Source organism: Alligator sinensis, unplaced genomic scaffold (genome assembly GCF_000455745.1).
Source record: "Alligator sinensis unplaced genomic scaffold, ASM45574v1 scaffold124_1, whole genome shotgun sequence".
Classification (NCBI taxonomy): domain Eukaryota; kingdom Metazoa; phylum Chordata; order Crocodylia; family Alligatoridae; genus Alligator; species Alligator sinensis.
This window is the reverse complement of record NW_005842020.1, coordinates 1605596-1612401: the sequence shown is the minus strand read 5'-3', so window position 1 is coordinate 1612401 and position 6806 is coordinate 1605596.

Below are 6806 nucleotides of genomic sequence, written 5' to 3'. Positions count from 1 at the left end.
GTTAAGAACTAAATTGCATTCTAGGGCTAAATACAGACATTTAGGGAGATTAGATTGGGTTCAAAATGGCCTCCCGATTTAAACTTAGCTCATCTTAGTGCTGACCTTACACTTACAAACCTGGTCTCATTGACCTTCAATCAGTCTAAACCTGGAACTGTACAGAAGTTTCATGCACATAAACCAGTCTAAACATTGCAGAACCTATTTTCAGATAAATCTGGATATTTGTATCAAACTTGTTTGATTTAGGTTAAACCAGTGCATGAAACTTCTGTACATTTCCCCTGCACAGTCCCAGGGCTAGGAAAAGCCAGCAACTGGCCCCAGCCCCGGGGCTGCTGTTTTCACTCCACCCGGGCTATTTTTTGCCCCTCCTGGATCCTTGCTCCCTCCCCCACCCCAACCAGCCAGTCCTCTCAACTCCCATCTCACAAGCCACTTAGGGAACACTGTTCATTGCTGCCAGAGCTGAGCAAGTAAGTCCTGGTGGGGGGAAGGGGGTGTAGGTTTGCTGGACCCCAACCTGCAGGTTCTGCCTACCCCACCCCCACCCATGGGTCATGCCTGCCCCCAAAACACATCCATGGGTCACACCTGACCTCCACCCCGCATGGGTGACACCTCCCCCTTATCCCCCATTGAACCTCCAACCCCCACACTAGCTCCCCCATCCTGAATTACCTGATATTGGGCAGCCATTTTGAATTGAATTTACCTCTCCTTAATGCCCCTGAATGTCTTTATTTAGCCTAGGAAATAAAGAGCCAATTCCCTTTGTCACCGAAAGTTACCTGCTCCCTCTTGGTACCTCAACTGCTCATCATAAAAATAGGGTTAACAGTGTTTCTCTACCTCACAGAGGTATTGGGAGGATAAATCTATTTAAAGGTGCTCGATAACTATAGTGGTGAGGCCATATAACCCTTAGGGTAGACTTAATTTATCTAAATTCAGAAAAGGTTTTGACACATACTCATGGGAATTACTGGTCAAAATGCAGAGGATGAGATCAATAATATAACTGTGAGATGCATAAAAAGCTGGCTCTTGGGAAACTGCAGCTGGTTATACCAAAAGAGGAATTATCTGACTAGAATATGGTTACCAGTGATGTTCCTCAGAGACTGCTTTTTGGACCTATGCTATTTTTATTAGTAACCTTCATACTGGTCCTAGATATGTCCTCATAAAATCTGTGGATAAATTCCAAGCTGGGGCATTGCCAAGGCAGAAGGGAACTGAATTTATTACATAGGAAGATTTAGGTGATTTTATGGAGCGAAGCATTAGAAAATGTATGAAGTTTAATATTGTGAAGTACAAAATCATGAACTTAGGGCCCCGTAATATGGATTTTGGGAGTGCCTAGTGAAAACAACTGAGGAAGAGAGGGACCCAGGTACTTTGGTCAATCACAGGATGACCGTGAACTTGCCATGTGGTGCAGTTGTGAAAAAAGGTTAATGCAACTCAAGAATGTAATACGCAACGTATTTTTAGGGGAGACAGGGAGCATCTACACAAGATGCGTTAATGCACATTAGCCTAATTTAATGAGCATTAAGGGTGCACATCTACACATGTGCACCCTTAATGCTCATTAAAAATGGTGAATTTAGGCTAATCACAACTAAATTGGATACCTGCAAATGCAGGTATCCAATTTAGGCATGATTCATTAAAGCATATTAACACACATGTAAGCACAACCCAGCACAAACTTTAGTGCCAGGTTTGCCCACCCCAGCCCCAGGACTTCTGGCTGGGTGCCTCTCCTCCCCTAGGGCTGGACTGTCCCTAGCTATAGGTTATAAAATCCAACAGCCTTTTTGTGCCCTGAGGCACACCACAGGAGTGTGGACAAGAATTACAATCTGTGCAAGAGCCCAACAGGCCCCATGTGCCCCCCAGACAGGCCACAGGCTCTCTCTGCCTGACCTGTCCTCTCAAGGTGCTCTGGAGCTATGCTGATATGTATAGGAAGTTCTCATGGGATGGGCACTCAAATTCCCACATTTATGAGGTCCAGTCGGGTGGGATTTGGGAGCAAGGGCACTCTTGGTTGGGGCGGCAGTGCGAGGAAAGGTCAAGGTCTTGCAGGCCCAGTGGATGGCTGTGACTGACTTCAATCACTGGCCTGGTCATGCCCACAAGTCCATGCCCTTTATGTGGGAGCTGACCCACATTTTGATTCCCTGGGAGAAAGGCCACACCCCTGTGAGTACCACCAGCAGGGGCAGCGTGGCTGATCCCCCACCCCTCCATGATGTTAGGGACACATCACCAGAGGAGGGAACCTTGGACCTTCAGTGCCCCACCTCACCCTTCTTCCTGGCTTCTGCATCCACTGGCAGCTTGGGGAGCCGTGTCCAGCGGCTGCCTCACTCTTGGTGCAGCCCCAGACCCTGGCAAGAAGAGCAGCCAGCCACACCACTGCCAGCTACCAGCAGAACCACCTCCTCCCTTGGGGGTTGTGGGGGGAACGGGCTGGGCACTGGCCTGCTGTGCACCATGCACTGTGGACAGCAGGTGCAGCTGGATGCCATCACTGGTGGGGTGGCCTGCACTGAGCCACCAGCCTTGGCAGCCCTGGACACATGGTAAGTTTCGCAATGGGGGAGTGCAGGGACCCTCCCAGTCCCTGCCCCTGCCCCCACTCCCTGCCTGGCCCTCTTGCAGTCCCCTGGCCCTAGGTTTCCAACCCCTGCCCCCACTCCCAAACAGCAAAAGAGAGGTGGGACAGAGTTCAGAACTTTATTGAGAAACCTGTGCCCCTGAAGCTGGATGGGTGTGGGCATCTCACACCCTGAGGAAGGTGTCAATGCTGGCAAAAATGTCCTCCTCAGCAGCAGGGGGCAAGGACATGTAGTACTGTGACAGGTAGCCCTCCAGGTGGTGGTGGAAGTTGTGGGGAAACCCAGGTTTCCCCCTGCATCACCACAGCTTAGGGTCCTAAACCAGGAGTGCAGGCGTGCCTGGGGCACGAGGAAGAGCAGCAGCAGCAGGGTGTAGTGGGGTAGGCACCCTTCATCCTGCACAAAAAACTCATTGTGCACTTCCCAAGTGCATGGAGAGGCCCCCTGTGAGGAAGGTGGGAGTGCAGCCAGCCCCTTGCCCCACTTGTATGGGAGGCCTTCACACACTGAACCCAGGCATCATGGGCTGGGCAGCAGCACAGTGGAGAGAGATCTGGAGCTGTGGCAGCACATGCTGCCAGCAGCCTGGTCTGGCCCACCCTGGGGGTGGGGGAGGCAGGCTGACTGAGATCAGCACCCAGCGGGCCGCCAGCCCCAGGAGAGCAAGTGGAGATGGAGGGCTCAGGCAGTGGCCAGCAGGGCCCAGGCATGTCTGGTTGACTTACTATGGTCCCTGGGCACCCATGCATGGCCCATTCCTTATCTGAAACCGGGCAGTGCATGGCCTCTGATGCACACCATCTTATCTCTGAAATGTTGCAAATTCTCACAAAAGGATTCTGTCTCTTGCCTCTGCAGGCTGATATCTGGATGTGGGGGAGAGCCCACCAGCCCCAGCAGGGATGCTACCTCAGGGTCACCACCACCCACTGGCAGTCTGGATGCACTGGCTGTGCTAGTGCTGCACCAGGGACTGGAGCCTGCTGCTCCAGTGGCTGGTGGCAGTGACAGATGAGCAGGAAACATGGAAGCAGACACAGAAGGTGTGGGAGCAAGCGCAGGAGGCATGGCAGAAGGCCTGGAGGGTGAAGCACATTGCCCAAGCAGAGGCATGGGACTGAGCACAGCAGGACCAATGGACCCACATGGAGGCCCTGGAGTGGGAGCACCTGGAGCATCTTCAGCAGCAGAGGGGTGCTGACAGCCAGGCCACAGAGACCCTCCTGACCCTGGCAGTTGCATACATGTCCCCTGCTGCCCGAATCCTACCCATGACCCCTGGGCCCTGCCTGCTGCCCTGCAGCAGCCTGCCACCTGGCTCTGGGAGGAGGTTCTAGGGCATCTCCTGCCCAACAGACCCCCTGGAATGACCCCTACCCCACACTTGCTGCTACCTGCCTGGGTCCAGCCCTGCCACTCTCCCCCACATCACATGGCTGAAGACCCAGCCTCACATGAGGCTGCCATGTGCTGGGGTCACTGGGCACTTTCCCCACTCCAGAGGTACAGGGCCAGTACCATGGCCAGCAGCAGTGTAGGGAGCTGGTTGTCACTGGGGAAGGGTTGGAGCAGCAGGGCACTGGGCAACACTGGCAGGGGCAGGGGCACAGGCAGGGGAAGCCCTGGTGCAGGGAGGCAGGGAGGGTGCTGGCGTATGCTGCCATTGCACCAGGCACTTGGCTCCTGGGCAGAGAAGGGGCTGGATAGGGATCAGAGCTTCCAAGATGGCTGCCAAGTGCTGGCAGCCATATGGATGGAGGCTGGAGCTCCCTCCAGTGGCCACAGAAGCACATGGCAGAGCTGAAGGTATTTGAGGCTAACTTTAGTACCAAGTAAATGCAGGAGCAGAGGTAGATGTTATTTACTTGTATTTTAAAAAGGCTTTTGACACAGTATTGCGCCCAATTCTTACAAGTAAACTAAGTAGCTGTGATGTGGATTTTGTCACAGTCAGGTGGGTGGAAAACTGGCTTATGGGCCACACACAAAGAGTGGTGGTGGATGGGATGGTTTCTACCTGGAGAGATGTGGGCAGTGGAGTCTCCCAAGGCTCTGTTCTTGGACCAGTACTGTTCACTATCTTCATCAGGGATTTGGATGAGGGTGTAGAAAGCACTCTGTCCAAATTCGCAGACGACACCAAACTATGGGGTATAATAAACACACTAGAGAGTAGGGAGTGTATTCGGGCAGATTTGGACAGACTGGGGAAGTGGGCGGATCACAATAGGATGCAATTTAACAAAGATAAGTGCAAAGTGCTACACCTGGGGAGAAAGAATCACCAATATACCTATAGACTGGAAGGACCATTCTAAGTGGCACAGCACTGAAAAGGGATCTTGGAGTCATAGTCGATGCGAAAATGAACATGAGTCGCCAATGTGATGAAGTAATAATTAATGCTAACTGCACTCTATCTTGCATTAGTAGGTGCATCATGAACAGGTCTAGGGAGGTGATACTTCCCCTCTATGCGGCATTGGTGCGGCCACAACTCAAGTACGGCATCCAGTTTTGGGTGCTGCACTTCAAGAGGGATGTGGGTAACCTGGAAAGAGTTCAGAGGAGGGCTACTCATATGGTTGAGGGCCTGAGAGTAAGATCCTATGAAGACAGATTGAGGGACTGAATCTCTTCAGCTTCCACAAGAGAAGGCTGAGAGGTGATCTTGTGGCTGTATACACACTCATCGGGGGGGTCAGCAGGGCATAAGGGATACTCTGTTTACTAGGGCACTCCAGGTTACTAGAAACAATGTGGCCATGAACTGAAGGAGAGTAGATTTAGATTGGACATCAGGAAGAAATTCTTTTATTGTGAGGGTTGCCAAAATATGGAATGGGCTTCCAAGGAGGTGGTGCTTTCCCTTACCTTGGAGGTGTTCAAAAGGAGATTAGACAAGCACCTGGCTGGGATTTGACCCAGTGCTCTTTCCTGCCCAGAGCAGGGGTCAGACTTGTTTTAGTAGATCCCTTCTGACCCTAGAAATCTATGCAATCTAAGTGCACTAACTTTAGTGCCAAGTCTTTGCATGTGTAGACACCTACCAAAAATTGCTTAATGTGTGCTAGCTTAATACATATTAAATTTAGACACACTTATTTGAGTGTGTAGACGCATCGACAGAGACGTATGATGCCAATATAACAGTTACATTTTAACAGCTTACTGATCATTGTCAGAAACCACTAGTGTGACTCAGTATGGTAGCTCAGGATTTTTATCAACAGATTCCAGTACATATTTCTATTCAGTTAATTGATCAGGGAAATGAGTGGTTCAGGCAGGTTTTTTTTCATTTTTTCTAGGGGATTTTGTGCAGGAGGGTTACTTTAGTTACTAATGAATCCAATTTATCAAATAACAGATTTGACATTTTAAGATATATCCAATCCCCTAAAATATACATAAAGGTGGATAAAAGGCATACTCTCAATTTAGACAATTATCACAGAGTATGTCGGAAAATGAAACTTCTCAAAACTGACGAACTGTACATTTTGTTTCCACTAGAGTCCAGTCATTTCACACAACTAAGACAGACATGGGAAAGGCAGTGCTACCTTGTAGTTTGTATTTGCAATGGCTTCTTTTCTGTCCTCTGTACAAAGGAGGGACAAAGGTGGAGTAAATGTTAATGAGCATAAACCAAGGTATATAAATGTGGAAAAAACTAATGTTCACTGCAAGTCCCTGGTTTGTTGGACCTTTTCCCAAAGCTGTCTCCATTCTGAATAAAGCTATTGTTGAGCAATGTGTGCTGGTGTTTGCTCCCTGTTTGCTCCCTGAGCAACTGGATCCCAAGCAATTGGATTGTCATCTCCCTAGTTGTTGGGTGCCGCATGGAGTTGGGGTTTAACAAATATATTTTAATGGAGATTATATTAAGATAGTAGACTGGTATAGATACAAATATTAATTCTTGGGGACCTGTAAAATTGTTAAAATGTGTAGAGAAAAACTTAACAAAATTCTGCACAAGAACAATGAAATTAATATCTATATACAGCACTAAAATACTCATCACAAGATATACCAAATTAGATTTAAGGTTGTAGAAAAAAATGTAGTACTTTGTTTTTTAGAAGTATATGCCACCCTTTCCAATCAAGGCTCAGGTCAGTTAACAGTAAAAAGAACAAATTAACTTATATTAAAAAAGAA